The sequence below is a fragment of the Cryptomeria japonica genome, unplaced genomic scaffold (assembly GCF_030272615.1).
Source record: "Cryptomeria japonica unplaced genomic scaffold, Sugi_1.0 HiC_scaffold_42, whole genome shotgun sequence".
NCBI lineage: Eukaryota > Viridiplantae > Streptophyta > Pinopsida > Cupressales > Cupressaceae > Cryptomeria > Cryptomeria japonica.
This window is the reverse complement of record NW_026728864.1, coordinates 692,501-713,870: the sequence shown is the minus strand read 5'-3', so window position 1 is coordinate 713,870 and position 21,370 is coordinate 692,501. Positions and strand designations below refer to the sequence as shown.

Below are 21,370 nucleotides of genomic sequence, written 5' to 3'. Positions count from 1 at the left end.
CCTGGTGGGCACCATGGTGCGCACCAAGGAGCGCTCCGAAGTGTGCTCCAAGGTGCGGCGTGCACGAAGTCGGAGCCCGGTTTGCCCCGGGTGCGCACCTCGCGTGCACCTTCGGCGGGGTTGCGCGCCCTGGTGGGCACCATGGTGCGCACCAAGGAGCGCTCCGAAGTGTGCTCCAAGGTGCGGCGTGCACGAAGTCGGAGCCCGGTTTGCCCCGGGTGCGCACCTCGCGTGCACCTTCGCCGCGGTGGGCACCATGGCGTGCACGAAGTCGGAGCCCGGTTTGCCCCGGGTGCGCACCTCGCGTGCACCTTCGCCGGGGTGGGCACCTCGGCTGGGTTGCGCGCCCTGGTGCGCACCAAGGAGCGCTCCGAAGTGTGCTCCAAGGTGCGGCGTGCACGAAGTCGGAGCCCGGTTTGCCCCGGGTGCGCACCTCGCGTGCACCTTCGCCAGGGTGGGCACCTCGGTGCGCACACCTTCTCAATGTTTTCTTGCCTTTTCTGGAAATTGGTGAAGGCAGCGCATCAAAGGTGCGCACCTCGGTGTGCTCCGAGGTGCGAACCCGAGAGCGCTCCGAGGTGCCCACGAAGTCGAAAGTCGGGTTAATTGCATTGTTTTCCCCGGGTGCGCTCCGAGGTGCGCAACATCGGCGCGCACCAAGGAGGGCTCCGAAGTGTGCTCCAAGGTGCGCACGATGGCGTGCACCTCTGGTGCGCACGATTCGGAGCTCGGTTTGACCGGGGTGCGCACACCTTGGCTGGGTTGCGCACCTTTTGTGCGCTCCAAGGTGCGCACGAAGTCGGAGCTCGGTTTGCCCCGGGTGCGCACCTTCGCCAGGGTGCGCACCTTGATGCGCACGCCTTGGCTGGGCTGCGCACCTTGGTGGGCGCCATGGTGCGCACCTTTCGTGCGCTCCAAGGTGCGCACGAAGTCGGAGCTCGGTTTGCCCCGGGTGCGCACCTTGGTGGGCGCCATGGTGCACTCCGAGGTGCCCAAGATTGGTGCGCACCAAGGAGCGCTCCGAAGTGCGCTCCAAGGTGCGCGCGAAGTCGAAAGTTGGGTTAATTGTCCGGTTTGCCTCGGGTGCGCACCTTGCGTGCACCTTCGCCAGGGTGGGCGCCTTGGTGCGCACACCTTGGCTGGGCTGCGCACACCTTGGCACCCGCGTTTCCTTCATTTTAAATTTTTTTTTTTTACAATCTCTCAAGTGGGAAATTCTATAATCTCAACTTTTTTTGCCTTTTCAGGAAACTTTTGAATGGAGCGCATCATTGGTGCGCTCCGAAGTGTGCTCCAAAGCTCTCTCCAGCTGCGTGCACCTGCCCCGGCCGCGCACCCGGCCCCGCCCAGCTTCGCTCACCTGTCCCGGGCGTCTGGTGCGGAACCTTAGAGTAAGAAACATCACCGTGCACCTTGGCCAACGTGCGCGACTCGACCGAGCGCGCACTGGCCGAGGTGCACACCGATTTCACCTGGGTGCGCGCGCAGCACCTCGGGCGCACCGGGGTGCGCGCACAACGCCCGGGTTGCACCGTGGCCTGTGTGCTCGGGGCGCCTCGGGTGCGCGCTCGGTGTCGCCCCCCGCGCGCGCGGTAGTGCGGGCAGCGCACCCCGGCCCGGCCCGGCCCCGACGAGAACGCAAACGGGCAAAAGGTTTATTCAAATAGCATTGCGACGCCCGGCGAAAAACTAAAAAAGGGTGCAACACCGGGACTTCCCGGGAGGTCACCCATCCCAGTACTACTCCGGCCCAAGCGCGCTTAACTGCGGAGTTCTGATGGGATCCGGTGCACTAACGCTGGTATGATCGCACCCGTTATGAGCTTGTCGCAGTGTGTACTTAGCAAACCGCGACCCACGTGCGAATCCACCCCGGCCACCCACCCCCGTCGAGGTGCACACCCTCCCTCGCGAAGTGCGCCCCGTTCGCCAAGTGTGAGCCCTGCCCGGGTGCGCGCACCTTGCTAGGGCGTCGGGTGTGCACCCGGCCCGGCCTACGTGCGTGCACCTGGAGGGGGCGTCGTGTGCGTGCAGTGTCCCGTCTGCAACGCGGTGCCCACACACCACCTCGGGCGCAACGACCTGCGCTCACATGTGGGCCGAGTGCACCTTGGTGCATGTTCGGGGCGCCTCGGGTGCACGCTCGATCTTGCCCCGGTGCACCAAGGCGCTCGGTTTGCCCCGGGTGCGCACTTGGTGCAAGGTGGGCACCCAAAATAGGGATCAAGCACCAAAACACAAGTTTCGGGATGCAAAATGGGACCCAAGGACCACAAATGCGTTCCAAGACCCATGATGGGTCCACGAGAACAAAAATGTGTTCCGAGACTTAATAAACAAATATTGGGTTTTAGGAGAAGAAACATGCTCTGATGCCCAAAACGAGAATCGACCCCGAAAAGGCCACAGGCCAAAAGTGGGATGCGAGACAAAAAAAAATGGGACCCGAGGACCAAAATTGGGTTCCCAGGTCGAAGACAGGGCAACCGGACAAGAAACGACCTCTAAGGCTCGAAATGAGTCCCGACGACTAAAACTTGACAAGAAGCACCCATCAGGCACCCAACTCGACACCCATGGGATGCCGACCCACCCGGGCTTCCACCTAGCACACCTTGGCACCCACCCACCCTCGCACCCAACCTCGCACCCAACTTAGCACCTTTGAACCCACATTGGCACTCACCCTGACCCTGGCACCTTGGAACCCACATTGGCACTCACCTTGACCCTGGCACCCACCTTTGCACTCACCTTGGGACCCACCCTGGCTCCCACCTCGGCACCCACCCAGACACCCACCTTGGTTCCTTGGCACCCACCTTGGATCCTTGGCACCCACCCCGACACCCACCTTGGCACGCAACTTGGCTACTTGCCACCCACCTTGGCTCCTTGACGCCCACCCCGACAACCACCCCGTGACCTACCCTGGCTAGGGTTGGTGCACACCCACCCTGGTGCCCACCTTGGCACCCACCCTATGACCCACCTTGGCACGCACCTTAGTACCCACCCCGTTACCCACCCTAGGACCCACCCCGTGACCCACCTTGGCCAGGGTGGGTGCCTTGGTGCGCACAACTTGCCTGGGCTGCACACCAGGGCGGGCTCAAGATGGCACCCGCGTTCCGTTTTTTTCACTATCTTTCAAAACGGAAATTTTAAAATCTCATTTTTTTCTTTTTTTTGCCTTTTCTGGAAATTAGTGAAGGCAGCGCATCAAAGGTGCGCAATGCTGGTGCGAACCCGGGAGCGCTCCGATGTGTGCTCCAAGGTGCGGCGTGCACGAAGTTCGAGCCCGGTTTGCCCCGGGTGCGCACCTCGCGTGCACCTTCGCCGGGGTGAGCACCTTGGCTGGGTTGCGCGCCCTGGTGCGTACCAAGGAGCGCTCTGAAGTGTGCTCCAAGGTGCGGCGTGCACGAAGTCGGAGCCCGGTTTGCCCCGGGTGTGCACCTCGGGTGCGCACCTCGCGTGCACCTTCGCTGCGGTGGGCACCTTGGCTGGGTTGCGCGCCTTGGTGGGCACCATGCAGTGCACGAAGTCGGAGCCCGGTTTGCCCCGGGCGCGCACCTCCGCCAGGGTGGGCACCTTGGTGCGCACAACTTGCCTGGGCTGCGCACCAGGAAGGGCTCAAGATGGCACCCGCGTTCCGTTTTTTTCACTATCTTTCAGAACGGAAATTTTAAAATATCGTTTTTTTTTGCCTTTTCTGGAAATTAGTGAAGGCAGCGCATCAAAGGTGCGCAACGCTGGTGCGAACCTGGGAGCGCTCCGATGTGTGCTCCAAGGTGCGGCGTGCACGAAGTCGGAGCCCGGTTTGCCCCGGGTGCGCCCTGGTGGGCACCATGGTGCGCACCAAGGAGCGCTCCGAAGTGTGCTCCAAGGTGCGGCCTGCACGAAGTCGGAGCCCGGTTTGCCCCGGGTGTGCACCTCGGGTGGGCACCTTGGTGCGCATGCCTTGCCTGGGCTGCGCACCAGGGCGGGCTCAAGATGGCACCCGCGTTCCTTTTTTTTCACTATCTTTCAAAACGGAAATTTTAAAATCTCATTTTTTTTTGCCTTTTTCTGGAAATTAGTGAAGGCAGCGCATCAAAGGTGCGCACCTCGCTGCCCACCACGGTGCGCAACGCCGGTGGGCACCCGGGAGTGCTTCGAAGTGTGCTCCAAGGTGCTGCGTGCACGTTGTCGGAGCCCGGTTTGCCCCGGGTGCGCACCTCGCGTGCACCTTCGTCGGGGTGGGCACCTTGGCTTGGTTTGCCCCGGCTGCGCTCCGAAGCGGGGTTATTGGAGCGCCGCCTCTTTTTTTGTCGGAGCGTTTGGTGGGGTTTCTCGCATTGGCTCTTCCGAGGCCCGGTTGCCACCCTGGCGCGCACGAAGTCGGAAGTAGGGTTAATTGCCCGGGTGCGCACCTTTGCCAGGGTGGCACCTTACCTGGGCTGCGCACCAGGGCGGGCTCAAGATGGCACGCGCGTTCCGTTTTTTTCACTATCTTTCAAAACGGAAATTTTAAAATCTCCTTTTTTTTTTGCCTTTTCTGGAAATTAGTGAAGGCAGCGCATCAAAGGTGCGCACCTCGCTGCCCACCTTGGTGTGCTCTGAGGTGCGCACCCGGGAGCGCTACGAAGTGTGCTCCAAGGTGCGGCGTGCACGTTGTCGGAGCCCGGTTTGCCCCGGGTGCGCACCTCGCCTGCACCTTGGCCGGGGTGGGCACCTTGGCTGGGTTTGCCCAGGGTGCGCTCCGAAGCGGGGTTACTGGAGCGCCCCCTCTTTTTTTGTCAGAGAGTTTGGTGGGGTTTCTCGCATTGGCTCTTCCCAGGCCCGGTTGTTGGGTGCGCTCCCACCCTGGCGCGCGCGAAGTTGGAAGTTGGGTTAATTGCCCGGGCGCGCACCTTCGCCAGGGTGGGCACCTTGGTGCGCAAACCTTGGCTGGGCTGCGCACCAGGGCGGGCTCAAGATGGCACCAGCATTCCCTTTTTCTCACTATCTTTCAAAACGGAAATTTTAAAATCTCGTTTTTTTTTTGCCTTTTATGGAAATTAGTGAAGGCATCGCATCAAAGGTGCGCACCTCGCTGCCCACCTTGGTGTGCTCCGAGGTGCCCACCACGGTGCGCAACGCCGGTGCGAACCCGGGAGCGCCCCGATGTGTGCTCCAAGGTGCGGCGTGCACGAAGTCGGACCCCGGTTTGCCCCGGGTGCGCACCTCGCGTGCACCTTGGTGCGCACACCTTGGCTGGGTTGCGCGGCCTGGTGGGCACCATGGTGCGCACCAAGGAGCGCTCCGAAGTGTGCTCCAAGGTGCGGCGTGCACGAAGTCGGAGCCCGGTTTGCCCCGGGTGCGCACCTTCGCCGCGGTGGGCACCATGGCGTGCACGAAGTCGGAGCCCGGTTTGCCCCGGGTGCGCACCTCGCGTGCACCTTCGCCGGGGTGGGCACCTCGGCTGGGTTGCGCGCCCTGGTGCGCACCAAGGAGCGCTCTGAAGTGTGCTCCAAGGTGCGGCGTGCACGAAGTCGGAGCCCGGTTTGCCCCGGGTGTGCACCTCGCGTGCACCTTCGCTGCGGTGGGCACCTTGGCTGGGTTGCGCGCCTTGGTGGGCACCATGCAGTGCACGAAGTCGGAGCCCGGTTTGCCCCGGGCGCGCACCTCCGCCAGGGTGGGCACCTTGGTGCGCACAACTTGCCTGGGCTGCGCACCAGGAAGGGCTCAAGATGGCACCCGCGTTCCGTTTTTTTCACTATCTTTCAGAACGGAAATTTTAAAATATCGTTTTTTTTTGCCTTTTCTGGAAATTAGTGAAGGCAGCGCATCAAAGGTGCGCAACGCTGGTGCGAACCTGGGAGCGCTCCGATGTGTGCTCCAAGGTGCGGCGTGCACGAAGTCGGACCCCGGTTTGCCCCGGGTGCGCACCTCGCGTGCACCTTGGTGCGCACACCTTGGCTGGGTTGCGCGCCCTGGTGGGCACCATGGTGCGCACCAAGGAGCGCTCCGAAGTGTGCTCCAAGGTGCGGCGTGCACGAAGTCGGAGCCCGGTTTGCCCCGGGTGCGCACCTCGCGTGCACCTTCGCCGCGGTGGGCACCATGGCGTGCACGAAGTCGGAGCCCGGTTTGCCCCGGGTGCGCACCTCGCGTGCACCTTCGCCGGGGTGGGCACCTTGGTGTGCAGACCTTGGCTGGGTTGCGCGCCCTGGTGGGCACCATGGTGCGCACCAAGGAGCGCTCCGAAGTGTGCTCCAAGGTGCGGCCTGCACGAAGTCGGAGCCCGGTTTGCCCCGGGTGTGCACCTCGGGTGGGCACCTTGGTGCGCATGCCTTGCCTGGGCTGCGCACCAGGGCGGGCTCAAGATGGCACCCGCGTTCCTTTTTTTTCACTATCTTTCAAAACGGAAATTTTAAAATCTCATTTTTTTTTGCCTTTTTCTGGAAATTAGTGAAGGCAGCGCATCAAAGGTGCGCACCTCGCTGCCCACCACGGTGCGCAACGCCGGTGGGCACCCGGGAGTGCTTCGAAGTGTGCTCCAAGGTGCTGCGTGCACGTTGTCGGAGCCCGGTTTGCCCCGGGTGCGCACCTCGCGTGCACCTTCGTTGGGGTGGGCACCTTGGCTGGGTTTGCCCCGGCTGCGCTCCGAAGCGGGGTTATTGGAGCGCCGCCTCTTTTTTTGTCGGAGCGTTTGGTGGGGTTTCTCGCATTGGCTCTTCCGAGGCCCGGTTGCCACCCTGGCGCGCACGAAGTCGGAAGTAGGGTTAATTGCCCGGGTGCGCACCTTTGCCAGGGTGGGCACCTTACCTGGGCTGCGCACCAGGGCGGGCTCAAGATGGCACGCGCGTTCCGTTTTTTTCACTATCTTTCAAAACGGAAATTTTAAAATCTCCTTTTTTTTTTGCCTTTTCTGGAAATTAGTGAAGGCAGCGCATCAAAGGTGCGCACCTCGCTGCCCACCTTGGTGTGCTCTGAGGTGCGCACCCGGGAGCGCTACGAAGTGTGCTCCAAGGTGCGGCGTGCACGTTGTCGGAGCCCGGTTTGCCCCGGGTGCGCACCTCGCCTGCACCTTGGCCGGGGTGGGCACCTTGGCTGGGTTTGCCCAGGGTGCGCTCCGAAGCGGGGTTACTGGAGCGCCCCCTCTTTTTTTGTCAGAGCGTTTGGTGGGGTTTCTCGCATTGGCTCTTCCCAGGCCCGGTTGTTGGGTGCGCTCCCACCCTGGCGCGCGCGAAGTTGGAAGTTGGGTTAATTGCCCGGGCGCGCACCTTCGCCAGGGTGGGCACCTTGGTGCGCACACCTTGGCTGGGCTGCGCACCAGGGCGGGCTCAAGATGGCACCAGCATTCCCTTTTTCTCACTATCTTTCAAAACGGAAATTTTAAAATCTCGTTTTTTTTTTGCCTTTTATGGAAATTAGTGAAGGCATCGCATCAAAGGTGCGCACCTCGCTGCCCACCTTGGTGTGCTCCGAGGTGCCCACCACGGTGCGCAACGCCGGTGCGAACCCGGGAGCGCCCCGATGTGTGCTCCAAGGTGCGGCGTGCACGAAGTCGGACCCCGGTTTGCCCCGGGTGCGCACCTCACGTGCACCTTGGTGCGCACACCTTGGCTGGGTTGCGCGGCCTGGTGGGCACCATGGTGCGCACCAAGGAGCGCTCCGAAGTGTGCTCCAAGGTGCGGCGTGCACGAAGTCGGAGCCCGGTTTGCCCCGGGTACGCACCTCGCGTGCACCTTCGCCGGGGTGGGCACCTCGGCTGGGTTGCGCGCCCTGGTGCGCACCAAGGAGCGCTCCGAAGTGTGCTCCAAGGTGCGGCGTGCACGAAGTCGGAGCCCGGTTTGCCCCGGGTGCGCACCTTCGCCGCGGTGCGCACCATGGCGTGCACGAAGTCGGAGCCCGGTTTGCCCCGGGTGCGCACCTCGCGTGCACCTTCGGCGGGGTTGCGCGCCCTGGTGGGCACCATGGTGCGCACCAAGGAGCGCTCCGAAGTGTGCTCCAAGGTGCGGCGTGCACGAAGTCGGAGCCCGGTTTGCCCCGGGTGCGCACCTCGCGTGCACCTTCGGCGGGGTTGCGCGCCCTGGTGGGCACCATGGTGCGCACCAAGGAGCGCTCCGAAGTGTGCTCCAAGGTGCGGCGTGCACGAAGTCGGAGCCCGGTTTGCCCCGGGTGCGCACCTCACGTGCACCTTCGCCGCGGTGGGCACCATGGCGTGCACGAAGTCGGAGCCCGGTTTGCCCCGGGTGCGCACCTCGCGTGCACCTTCGCCGGGGTGGGCACCTCGGCTGGGTTGCGCGCCCTGGTGCGCACCAAGGAGCGCTCCGAAGTGTGCTCCAAGGTGCGGCGTGCACGAAGTCGGAGCCCGGTTTGCCCCGGGTGCGCACCTCGCGTGCACCTTCGCCAGGGTGGGCACCTCGGTGCGCACACCTTCTCAATGTTTTCTTGCCTTTTCTGGAAATTGGTGAAGGCAGCGCATCAAAGGTGCGCACCTCGGTGTGCTCCGAGGTGCGAACTCGAGAGCGCTCCGAGGTGCCCACGAAGTCGAAAGTCGGGTTAATTGCATTGTTTTCCCCGGGTGCGCTCCGAGGTGCGCAACATCGGCGCGCACCAAGGAGGGCTCCGAAGTGTGCTCCAAGGTGCGCACGATGGCGTGCACCTCTGGTGCGCACGATTCGGAGCTCGGTTTGACCGGGGTGCGCACACCTTGGCTGGGTTGCGCACCTTTTGTGCGCTCCAAGGTGCGCACGAAGTCGGAGCTCGGTTTGCCCCGGGTGCGCACCTTCGCCAAGGTGCGCACCTTGATGCGCACGCCTTGGCTGGGCTGCGCACCTTGGTGGGCGCCATGGTGCGCACCTTTCGTGCGCTCCAAGGTGCGCACGAAGTCGGAGCTCGGTTTGCCCCGGGTGCGCACCTTGGTGGGCGCCATGGTGCACTCCGAGGTGCCCAAGATTGGTGCGCACCAAGGAGCGCTCCGAAGTGCGCTCCAAGGTGCGCGCGAAGTCGAAAGTTGGGTTAATTGTCCGGTTTGCCTCGGGTGCGCACCTTGCGTGCACCTTCGCCAGGGTGGGCGCCTTGGTGCGCACACCTTGGCTGGGCTGCGCACACCTTGGCACCCGCGTTTCCTTCATTTTAAATTTTTTTTTTTTACAATCTCTCAAGTGGGAAATTCTATAATCTCAACTTTTTTTGCCTTTTCAGGAAACTTTTGAATGGAGCGCATCATTGGTGCGCTCCGAAGTGTGCTCCAAAGCTCTCTCCAGCTGCGTGCACCTGCCCCGGCCGCGCACCCGGCCCCGCCCAGCTTCGCTCACCTGTCCCGGGCGTCTGGTGCGGAACCTTAGAGTAAGAAACATCACCGTGCACCTTGGCCAACGTGCGCGACTCGACCGAGCGCGCACTGGCCGAGGTGCACACCGATTTCACCTAGGTGCGCGCGCAGCACCTCGGGCGCACCGGGGTGCGCGCACAACGCCCGGGTTGCACCGTGGCCTGTGTGCTCGGGGCGCCTCGGGTGCGCGCTCGGTGTCGCCCCCGCGCGCGCGGTAGTGCGGGCAGCGCACCCCGGCCCGGCCCGGCCCCGACGAGAACGCAAACGGGCAAAAGGTTTATTCAAATAGCATTGCGACGCCCGGCGAAAAACTAAAAAAGGGTGCAACACCGGGACTTCCCGGGAGGTCACCCATCCCAGTACTACTCCGGCCCAAGCGCGCTTAACTGCGGAGTTCTGATGGGATCCGGTGCACTAATGCTGGTATGATCGCACCCGTTATGAGCTTGTCGCAGTGTGTACTTAGCAAACCGCGACCCACGTGCGAATCCACCCCGGCCACCCACCCCCGTCGAGGTGCACACCCTCCCTCGCGAAGTGCGCCCCGTTCGCCAAGTGTGAGCCCTGCCCGGGTGCGCGCACCTTGCTAGGGCGTCGGGTGTGCACCCGGCCCGGCCTACGTGCGTGCACCTGGAGGGGGCGTCGTGTGCGTGCAGTGTCCCGTCTGCAACGCGGTGCCCACACACCACCTCGGGCGCAACGACCTGCGCTCACATGTGGGCCGAGTGCACCTTGGTGCATGTTCGGGGCGCCTCGGGTGCACGCTCGATCTTGCCCCGGTGCACCAAGGCGCTCGGTTTGCCCCGGGTGCGCACTTGGTGCAAGGTGGGCACCCAAAATAGGGATCAAGCACCAAAACACAAGTTTCGGGATGCAAAATGGGACCCAAGGACCACAAATGCGTTCCAAGACCCATGATGGGTCCACGAGAACAAAAATGTGTTCCGAGACTTAATAAACAAATATTGGGTTTTAGGAGAAGAAACATGCTCTGATGCCCAAAACGAGAATCGACCCCGAAAAGGCCACAGGCCAAAAGTGGGATGCGAGACAAAAAAAAATGGGACCCGAGGACCAAAATTGGGTTCCCAGGTCGAAGACAGGGCAACCGGACAAGAAACGACCTCTAAGGCTCGAAATGAGTCCCGACGACTAAAACTTGACAAGAAGCACCCATCAGGCACCCAACTCGACACCCATGGGATGCCGACCCACCCGGGCTTCCACCTAGCACACCTTGGCACCCACCCACCCTCGCACCCAACCTCGCACCCAACTTAGCACCTTTGAACCCACATTGGCACTCACCCTGACCCTGGCACCTTGGAACCCACATTGGCACTCACCTTGACCCTGGCACCCACCTTTGCACTCACCTTGGGACCCACCCTGGCTCCCACCTCGGCACCCACCCAGACACCCACCTTGGTTCCTTGGCACCCACCTTGGATCCTTGGCACCCACCCCGACACCCACCTTGGCACGCAACTTGGCTACTTGCCACCCACCTTGGCTCCTTGACGCCCACCCCGACAACCACCCCGTGACCTACCCTGGCTAGGGTTGGTGCACACCCACCCTGGTGCCCACCTTGGCACCCACCCTATGACCCACCTTGGCACGCACCTTAGTACCCACCCCGTTACCCACCCTAGGACCCACCCCGTGACCCACCTTGGCCAGGGTGGGTGCACCCACCCTGGTGCCCACCTTGGCACCCACCCATCCTAGCACCCAGCCTGTGACCGGGCTTGGAACCCAACCTTGCACCCGCACCCGTCTTGGCCAGTGTGGGTGCGCACCCATCCTGGCACCCACGTTGTGACACACCCTTTAACCCACGCACCCTAGCACCCACGTTGGCACCCACCTTGGAACCCAACCTAGCAACTTGGCACCCACCCCGTGACCCACCTTGGCATCCACCATAGCAGTCGCCGACTTGGCACCCACCTCGGCACCCACCTTGACACTTGTGGACCCACCTTGCCACTCACCCTAGCATCGACCCATCCTAGCACCCACCCTGGCACCTTTGCACCCTAGCACTCACCCATCCTAGCACCTAACCTGTGACCCACCTTGACACTCACCCTCGCACCCACCTTGGAACCCAACCTAGCACCCACCCACCCTGACACCAACCCTAGCACCTACCCACCCTTGCACCCACCCTGTGACCCATCTTGGCACCCACCCATCCTACCACTCAACCTATCACCCACCTTCTCACCCACCTTGGCATCCACCTTAGCACCCACCCACACTGGCACCTTGGCACCCACCTCGGGCAAGGTGGGTGCACACCCACCCTGGCACCCAATTTAGAACCCACCGAGCATGTTACCCACCTTGGCACCCACATTGCAGCCCACCCTAGTACCCACCCTATGACCCACATTGGCATCCACACCCTAGCACCCAGGCACCTCGACACCCGCCTTGACACCCACCCTAGCACTGAACCTGTGACCCACCTTGGAACTCACCCTAGAACCCACCCACCCTGTGAACCACCTTGGCATCCACCTTAGCACCCACCCACCTTGGCACCCACTCTAGCACTCACCCATCCTAACACCCAACTTGTTACCCACCTTGGCACCCGCCCTCGCGTCCACCTTGAAACCCACCCTAGCACCCACCCACGCAGGAGCCCACCTTGGCACCCAACCTAACACCCACGCATCCTGGCACCCAACTTGTGACCCACCTTGGAACCCACCCTAGTACCCACCTTTGAACCCACTATATCACCAACCCACCTTGGCACCCACCCTATGACCCTCTTTGGAATCCACCCTAGCACGCACCCACCCTGGCACCCACCATGGAGCGCACCCTAGCACCCACCCACCTCGGCACGCACCTCAACACCCACCTTGGTGTGCGCACTGCGCCAACCTCTCAAAGACCCTATGTGGTGCGCTCCAAAGTGTACACCTTTGGTGCGCTCCAAGGTGCGCACCTTTGGTGCACACCGAGGTGCACACCAAAGTGTGCACCGAGGTGAGCACCAAAGTGCACTCCAGGGTGCACACCAAGGCGTGCACCTTTGGTGCGGTCAATGCAAACGAATTCGGAAGTTGGGGTCGATGTCCTAATCGCTGCTGCAGACTACACGTATGAGAATCGGACAAATAGCTTTATATAGGGGAGGTGTTGCGTTTGATGGGTCGACTCCCCTGGTTGTGTGCACTGCACCAACTTCAAAGACCCTGTCTTGTTTAAGAAGTCAAAAGTTGGGGTGGATGTCCTAATCATTGCTGCAGTCTACGCATGTATGAGAATCAGACAAATAGCTTATATAGGGGAGGTGTTGCATTCGGTGGGTTGACTCCCCTGGTTGTGCGCACTGCGCCAACCTCAAAGACCCCGCATAGCAGAAGAAGTCGGAAGTCGGATTTTGGTGAGCACCAAGGCGTGCACCTTTGGTGCGGTCAACGCAGACGAATTCAGAAGTTGGGGTGGATGTCCTAATCGTTGTTGCAGGCTACACATGTATGAGAATCAGACAAATAGCTTATATAGGGGAGGTGTTGGGTTTGATGGGTCAACTCCCTTGGTTGTGCGCATTACGCCAACCTCAAAGACCTTGTTTTCGTTAAGAAGTCAAAAGTTGGGGTCAATGTCCTAATGGCTCCTGCAGGCTACACATGTATGAGAATCGGACAAATAGCTTATATAGGGGAGGTGTTGGGTTTGATGGGTCGACTCCCCTGGTTGTGCGCATTACGTCAACCTCAAAGACCTTGTTTTCGTTAAGAAGTCAAAAGTTGGGGTCGATGTCCTAATTGCTCCTGTAGACTACACATGTATGAGAATCAGACAAATAGCTTATATAGGGGAGGTGTTGGGTTTGATGGGTTGACTCCCCTAGTTGTTCGCATTACACCAACCTCAAAGACCTTGTTTTCGTTTAGAAGCCGAAAGTTGGGGTCGATGTCCTAATTGCTCCTGCAGGCTACGCATGTATGAGAATCAGACAAATAGCTTATATAGGGGAGGTGTTGGGTTTGATGGGTCGACTCCCCTGGTTGTGCGCATTGCGCCAACCTCAAAGACCCTGCATTGCGGATGAAGTCGAAAGTCAGAGTTTGGTGTGCTACAAGGTGTGGTCGAAGGTGCTCACCTAGGTGTGCACCTTTGGAGCACAGGAAAAGTGCCCTCCAAAAGTGCGCACCTTTGGAGTGCACAAAAGTGCCCTCCAAAAGTGCGCACCTTTGGAGCGCAGAAAAGTGCCCTCCAAAAAGTGCCCTCCAAAAGTGCGCACCTTTGGAGCGCAGAAAAGTGCCCTCCAAAAAGTGCCCTCCAAAAGTGCGCACCTTTGGAGCGCAGAAAAGTGCCCTCCAAAAAGTGCCCTCCAAAAGTGCGCACCTTTGGAGCGCAGAAAAGTGCCCTCCAAAAAGTGCCCTCCAAAAGTGCGCACCTTTGGAGCGCAGAAAAGTGCCCTCCAAAAAGTGCCCTCCAAAAGTGCGCACCTTTGGAGCGCAGAAAAGTGCCCTCCAAAAAGTGCCCTCCAAAAGTGCGCACCTTTGGAGCGCAGAAAAGTGCCCTCCAAAAAGTGCCCTCCAAAAGTGCGCACCTTTGGAGCGCAGAAAAGTGCCCTCCAAAAAGTGCCCTCCAAAAGTGCGCACCTTTGGAGCGCAGAAAAGTGCCCTCCAAAAAGTGCCCTCCAAAAGTGCGCACCTTTGGAGCGCAGAAAAGTGCCCTCCAAAAGTGCGCACCTTTGGAGCGCACAAAAGTGCCCTCCAAAAGTGCGCACTTTTGGTGCGCACCAAGGCGCTGGTTCGGTCGTTGCAGGCGAGTTCGGAAGTTGGGGTCGATGTCCTGAGCGGAGGTGCAAACTACACAGGTGTCGGAATCGGACAAATAGCTTATATAGGGGAGGTGTATGCTTCGATGGGTCGACTCCCCAGGTTGAGCGCACCGCGCCAACCTCAAAGACCCTACGGTATGGATGAAGTCGGAAGTTGGGTCCGATGACCGATTCGATTAGTAGGTATGCTCATGAGGTCGGAATTTGGGTCCGATGACCTGCCATGTGCAGGAAGGCGAATGTTGACACTGTGCGTTGCAAGGTGCACACCAAGGCGCTGGTGCGGTCTTTTTAGTCGAGTTCGGAAGTTGGGGTCGATGTCCTGATCGGAGGTGCAAGCTACACAGGTGTGGGAATCGGACAAATAGCTTATATAGGGGAGGTGTATGCTTCGTTGGGTCGACTCCCCGGGTTGAGCGCACCGCGCCAACCTCAAAGACCCTACGGTATGGATGAAGTCGGAAGTTGGGTCCGATGACCGATTCGATATGTAGGCATACTCGCGAGGTCGGAATTTGGGTCCGATGACCTGCCACGTGCAGGAAGGCGAATGTTGGCACTGTGCGTTGCAAGGTGCGCACCAAGGCGCTGGTTCGGTCGTTGGAGGCGAGTTCGGAAGTTGGGGTCGATGTCTTGATCGGAGGTGCAAACTACACAGGTGTGGGAATCGGACAAATAGCTTATATAGGGGAGGTGTATGCTTCGTTGGGTCGACTCCCCGGGTTGAGCGCACCGCGCCAACCTCAAAGACCCTACGGTATGGATGAAGTCGGAAGTTGGGTCCGATGACCGATTCGATATGTAGGCATACTCGCGAGGTCGGAATTTGGGTCCGATGACCTGCCATGTGCAGGAAGGCGAATGTTGGGACTGTGCGTCGCAAGGTGCGCACCAAGGCGCTGGTGCCGTCGTTGCAGTCGAGTTCGGAAGTTGGGGTCGATGTCCTGGTCAGAGGTGCAAACTACACAGGTGTGGGAATCGGACAAATAGCTTATATAGGGGAGGTGTATGCTTCGATGGGTCGACTCCCTGGGTTGAGCGCACCGCGCCAACCTCAAAGACCCTACAGTATGGATGAAGTCGGAAGTTGGGTCCGATGACCGATTCGATACGTAGGCATATTGGCGAGGTCTGAATTTGTGTCCGATGACCTGCCATGCGCAGGAAGGCGGAATTTGGGTCCGATGACCGAGTTGATGGCGTGCCATGCGCAGAAAGGCGGAATTTGGGTCCGATGACCGAGTTGATGTTGATGGCCCGCCATGCACAGGAAGGCGGAATTTGGGTCCGATGACCGATTTGAAGGCGTGCCATACGCAAAAAGGCGGAGTTTGGGTCCGATGACCGAGTTGATATTGATGGCCCGCCATGCGCAGGAAGGCGGAATTTGGGTCCGATGACCTGACATACGCATGGAGTCCGACTCGGGGGCCGATGTTCGATTCGATGACTTGCATTGTGGGTAAAGTCGGAAGTTGTGGTCTTTGACCCGATTCGATGACCAGACTTCGGCTGCTTGAGAATCGGACAAATAACTTATATAGGGGAGGTAGTGTTCTCGAGCATCCTCCCCCCGTGCCCGTTTATGTCGATTGATGCTGGTGCTCGACTGGTTGGAGCGCTCGGATGCAAAAATCTTGCACCAGGATTTATCGATTGTGATGGACACGGCAAGTCTCCTGATTGCTATGCAGGAGCTCATCGTGAATCTCTATGCGGCCTTGGTATGGACTCGACCTGCGGAATGGTTCGGCAATGGTAGTCGCTCCAACACGTCCTTGCAATGGCCACAGAGGTGATTCGACTAGAGCTCCAGTCTAGCTTTTGGGTTGCTTGGCGGACTGGTATAGCCGCGATCGAGTTCCGGCCATGAACGTTTTAGATAGCTCTTGGGCTTTCTGGGACGGAAGTCGGAAGTTTGGGCTGTTGTCCGATTTGATGACCATTCTTCGGATGTGTGAGAATCGGACAAATAACTTATATAGGGGACTGTGTTGTCTCACGCAGCCCCCTCCGTGCCCCTCTATCTCGACCGATGTTGGTGCTTGAAAGGGTTGGGATCGCTCGGATTTATAAACGTGCACCACCATTTGTCGAGTGTGAGGGACGCGGCAGGTCTCCTAAATGCTATGCGGGCGCTCTCTGAGAATCTCTATCCGGCCTCGACACAGACTAGTCTTGCTGAATGGTTTGGCACTGGTAGTCGATCCAACACGTCGTTGTTGTGGCCGCCTAGGCGATTCGATTCGAGCCCCCGTCTAGCTTTTGGGTTGCTTGGCGGATTTTGCCCTATCCGCAAGTGAGCTCGGTCCCTAAACGTTCGAGAAACCCGATTGCTATGCGCCGACTCTCTTTCTTGCGAGCCTCCATCTAGCTTTTGGGTCTCTACGGAACGGAAGTCGGAATCTGGGACCGTTGTTTGATTCGACGAGGCAGACTACGGTTGTGCGAGAATCGGACAAATAACTTATATAGGGGAGGTGTTGACTGGAGCATTCTCCCCCGTGCCCCTCTAACTCGACCAATGCTGGCGCTCGAACGGTGGTAGCGCTCGGATTTTCATTGAGCGCCAGCATTGGTCGATTTAGAGGGGCATGCGAGATTCCCGAATGCTATGCGAGGGCTCTAACGGAAATGTCTATTGGTTTCGGTATGGATGCAATTGCGAGTGGTTCGGCAAAGGTAGTCGTTCCGATGCGTCCATGTCGTGGCCAAATCGATAATTCGATTTGAGCCCTCGTATAGCATTTGGGTCTCTCGATGTGATTCCGCATTCCAGTCCCTTTGGGCACTGCTTGAGCCGCATCCCAGGGGGTTCCCTTCCCAATAATCTGCCTCGCAACCCGATTGCTATGCGGTGAGGCTCCTCGGCCGCCTCGGAACTATCTGTGTATCAGACGCATCGCGGGATAAGGGGTTGGCAACGGTAGTCGCCCCAAGCGCGTCCGATGCTTGGACCATTCCGAGGCGGCCCTGAAGCCTCTTCCGTCTAGCCGTTGGGTCCTTCTCGCCGCATCCCTCGCCTCGCACCCCGATTGCTATGCGGTGAGGCTCCTCGGCCGCCTCGGAACTATCTGTGTATCGGACGCGTCGCGGGATAAGGGGTTGTCACTGGTAGTCGCCCCAAGCGCGTCCGATGCTTGGACCATTCCGAGGCGGCCCTGAAGCCTCTTCCGTCTAGCCGTTGGGTCCTTCTCGCCGCATCCCTCGCCTTGCACCCCGATTGCTATGCGGTGAGGCTCCTCGGCCGCCTCGGAACTATCTGTGTATCGGACGCGTCGCGGGATAAGGGGTTGTCACTGGTAGTCGCCCCAAGCGCGTCCGATGCTTGGACCATTCCGAGGCGGCCCTGAAGCCTCTTCCGTCTAGCCGTTGGGTCCTTCTCGCCGCATCCCTCGCCTCGCACCCCGATTGCTATGCGGTGAGGCTCCTCGGCCGCCTCGGAACTATCTGTGTATCGGACGCGTCGCGGGATAAGGGGTTGTCATTGGTAGTCGCCCCAAGCGCGTCCGATGCTTGGACCATTCCGAGGCGGCCCTGAAGCCTCTTCCGTCTAGCCGTTGGGTCCTTCTCGCCGCATCCCTCGCCTCGCACCCCGATTGCTATGCGGTGAGGCTCCTCGGCCGCCTCGGAACTATCTGTGTATCGGACGCGTCGCGGGATAAGGGGTTGTCACTGGTAGTCGCCCCAAGCGCGTCCGATGCTTGGACCATTCCGAGGCGGCCCTGAAGCCTCTTCCGTCTAGCCGTTGGGTCCTTCTCGCCGCATCCCTCGCCTCGCACCCCGATTGCTATGCGGTGAGGCTCCTCGGCCGCCTCGGAACTATCTGTGTATCGGACGCGTCGCGGGATAAGGGGTTGTCACTGGTAGTCGCCCCAAGCGCGTTCGATGCTTGGACCATTCCGAGGCGGCCCTGAAGCCTCTTCCGTCTAGCCGTTGGGTCCTTCTCGCCGCATCCCTCGCCTCGCACCCCGATTGCTATGCGGTGAGGCTCCTCGGCCGCCTTGGAACTATCTGTGTATCGGACGCGTCGCGGGATAAGGGGTTGTCACTGGTAGTCGCCCCAAGCGCGTCCGATGCTTGGACCATTCCGAGGCGGACCCGAAGCCTCTTCCGTCTAGCCGTTGGGTCCTTCTCGCCGCATCCTTCGCCTCGCACCCCGATTGCTATGCGGTGAGGCTCCTCGGCCGCCTCGGAACTATCTGTGTATCGGACGCGTCGCGGGATAAGGGGTTGTCACTGGTAGTCGCCCCAAGCGCGTCCGATGCTTGGACCATTCCGAGGCGGACCCGAAGCCTCTTCCGTCTAGCCGTTGGGTCCTTCTCGCCGCATCCCTCGCCTCGCACCCCGATTGCTATGCGGTGAGGCTCCTCGGCCGCCTTGGAACTATCTGTGTATCGGACGCGTCGCGGGATAAGGGGTTGTCACTGGTAGTCGCCCCAAGCGCGTCCGATGCTTGGACCATTCCGAGGCGGACCCGAAGCCTCTTCCGTCTAGCCGTTGGGTCCTTCTCGCCGCATCCCTCGCCTCGCACCCCGATTGCTATGCGGTGAGGCTCCTCGGCCGCCTTGGAACTATCTGTGTATCGGACGCGTCGCGGGATAAGGGGTTGTCACTGGTAGTCGCCCCAAGCGCGTCCGATGCTTGGACCATTCCGAGGCGGACCCGAAGCCTCTTCCGTCTAGCCGTTGGGTCCTTCTCGCCGCATCCCTCGCCTCGCACCCCGATTGCTATGCGGTGAGGCTCCTCGGCCGCCTTGGAACTATCTGTGTATCGGACGCGTCGCGGGATAAGGGGTTGTCACTGGTAGTCGCCCCAAGCGCGTCCGATGCTTGGACCATTCCGAGGCGGCCCCGAAGCCTCTTCCGTGTAGCCGTTGGGTCCTTCTCGCCGCATCCCTCGCCTCGCACCCCGATTGCTATGCGGTGAGGCTCCTCGGCCGCCTTGGAACTATCTGTGTATCGGACGCGTCGCGGGATAAGGGGTTGTCACTGGTAGTCGCCCCAAGCGCGTCCGATGCTTGGACCATTCCGAGGCGGCCCCGAAGCCTCTTCCGTGTAGCCGTTGGGTCCTTCTCGCCGCATCCCTCGCCTCGCACCCCGATTGCTATGCGGTGAGGCTCCTCGGCCGCCTTGGAACTATCTGTGTATCGGACGCGTCGCGGGATAAGGGGTTGTCACTGGTAGTCGCCCCAAGCGCGTCCGATGCTTGGACCATTCCGAGGCGGACCTGAAGCCTCTTCCCTCTAGCCGTTGGGGCTTTCTCGCCGCATCCCTCGCCTCGCACCCTGATTGCTATGCTGTGAGGCTCCTCGGCCGCCTTGGAACTATCTGTGTATCGGACGCATCGCGGGATAAGGGGTTGGCAGTGGTAGTCGCCCCAAGCGCATCCGATGCTTGGACCATTCCGAGGCGGCCCTGCAGCCTCTTCCGTCTAGCCGTTGGGGCCATCTCGCCGCATCCCCCACCTCGCACCACGATTGCTATGCGGTGAGGCTCCTTGGCCGCCTCGGAACTATCTGTGTATCGGACGCATCGCGGGATAAGGGGTTGTCACTGGTAGTCGCCCCAAGCGCGTCCGATGCTTGGACTATTCCGAGGCGGCCCTGCAGCCTCTTCCGTCTAGCCATTGGGGCCATCTCGCTGCATCCCCCACCTCCTCGGCCGCCTCGGAACTATCTGTGTATCGGACGCATCGCGGGATAAGGGGTTGGCAGTGGTAGTCGCCCCAAGCGCGTCCGATGCTTGGACTATTCCGAGGCAGCCCTGCAGCCTCTTCCGTCTAGCCTTTGGGGCCATCTCGCCGCATCCCTCGCCTCGCACCCCGATTGCTATGCGGTGAGGCTCCTCGGCCGCCTGGGAACTATCTTCGTATCGGACGCATCGCGGGATAAGGGGTTGTCACTGGTAGTCGCCCCAAGCGCGTCCGATGCTTGGACTATTCCGAGGCGGCCCTGTGGCCTCTTCCGTCTAGCCGTTGGGGCCATCTCGCCGCATCCCCCACCTCGCACCCCGATTGCTATGCGGTGAGGCTCTTCGGCCGCCTTGGAACTATCTTCGTATCGGACGCATCGCGGGATAAGGGGTTGTCACTGGTAGTGGCCCCAAGCGCGTCCGATGCTTGGACTATTCCGAGGCGGCCCTGCAGCCTCTTCCGTCTAGCCGTTGGGGCCATCTCGCCGCATCCCCCACCTCGCACCCCGATTGCTATGCGGTGAGGCTCCTCGGCCGCCTTGGAACTATCTTCGTATCGGACGCATCGCGGGATAAGGGGTTGTCACTGGTAGTCGCCCCAAGCGCGTCCGATGCTTGGACTATTCCGACGCGGCCCTGTGGCCTCTTCCGTCTAGCCGTTGGGGCCATCTCGCCGCATCCCCCACCTCGCACCCCGATTGCTATGCGGTGAGGCTCCTCGGCCGCCTTGGAACCATCTTCGTATCGGACGCATCGCGGGATAGGGGGCTGTCACTGGTAGTCGCCCCAAGCGTGTCCGATGCTTGGACCATTCCTAGGCGGCCCTGAAGCCTCTTCCGTCTAGCCGTTGGGGCCTTCCCGCCCCATCCCTCGCCTCGCACCCCCGATTGCTATGCGGTGAGGCTCCTCGGCCGCCTTGGAACCATCTGTGTATCGGACGCATCGCGGGATAAGGGGTTGGCACTGGCAGTCGCCCCAAGCGCGTCCGATGCTTGGACCATTCCGAGGTGGCCCTGAAGCCTCTTCCGTCTAGCCGTTGGGGCCTTCCCGCCCCATCCCTCGCCTCGCACCCCGATTGATATGCGGTGAGGCTCCTCGGCCGCCTTGGAACTATCTGTGTATCGGACGCATCGCGGGATAAGGGGTTGGCACTGGTAGTCGTCCCAATCGCATCCGATGCTTGGACCATTCCGAGGCGGCCCTGCAGCCTCTTCCGTTTAGCCGTCGGGGCCTTCCCGCCGCATCCCTCGCCTCGCATCCCGATTCCTATGCAGTGAGTCTTCTCGGCCGCCGCGGAACTATACCTGTTATTGCTACTGCATCCTTCGGCTGGTAACCTCCTCTGCCGCCTTGGAACGTTCTCTTTGTCGGACGCGTCGCGGGATAAGGGGTTGGCACTGGTAGTCGCCCCAAGCGCGCCCGATGCATAGACCGCTCCGAGTCGACCTTGCTTTCAGCCTCTCACATGCATAGACCTCTCTGAGTCGACCCTGCAGCCTCTCACGTTTAGCCTTTGGAATCTCGCCTCACAACATGATTGCTATCCTTGATGCATCC

At 60.7% G+C, this 21,370-nt stretch overlaps 2 non-coding genes across 2 annotated transcripts; both read right to left on the bottom strand.

The window, feature by feature from the left end:
• Nucleotides 1–1,696: 1,696 nt before the first annotated feature.
• On the bottom strand, nucleotides 1,697–1,815 carry LOC131862409 (5S ribosomal RNA). Its single transcript, XR_009361425.1, has one exon. It is a non-coding gene; the product is annotated as a 5S ribosomal RNA (ribosomal RNA).
• Nucleotides 1,816–9,619: 7,804 nt separating this feature from the next.
• Nucleotides 9,620–9,738, bottom strand: LOC131862300 (5S ribosomal RNA). The gene has a single exon (XR_009361316.1). It is a non-coding gene; the product is annotated as a 5S ribosomal RNA (ribosomal RNA).
• Nucleotides 9,739–21,370: the final 11,632 nt, after the last annotated feature.